Source organism: Rhinopithecus bieti, unplaced genomic scaffold (assembly GCF_001698545.2).
Source record: "Rhinopithecus bieti isolate Rb0 unplaced genomic scaffold, ASM169854v2 scaffold_10048, whole genome shotgun sequence".
NCBI classification, from domain to species: domain Eukaryota; kingdom Metazoa; phylum Chordata; class Mammalia; order Primates; family Cercopithecidae; genus Rhinopithecus; species Rhinopithecus bieti.
Window position 1 is genome coordinate 17,383 of NW_016806234.1, and position 317 is coordinate 17,699.

Sequence of the window (317 nt, forward strand, 5' to 3'; positions counted from 1 at the left end):
CTGCCCCCATCATCTAAATACACCAATTAAAAGACATATGTTGTTAAAGTGGATCCGAAAATATCCAACTGTATGTTGTCTACAAGGAGCCCACTTTAAATATAAAGACATATATAAACTAAAAGTAAATGGGTGGAGAAAGACATGGCATGCAAAGCTGAAGTAGCTATATTAATTTCAGACAGAGCCAACTTTAGAGAAAGGAAAGTTATCAGGAATAAAGAGGGTTATTACACAGTGATAAATAAGTCAGTACTCCAACAAGAAATAATATTTCTTTTTTTTTCTTTTTTTTTTTTTTTTTTTTTTTTTTTTTT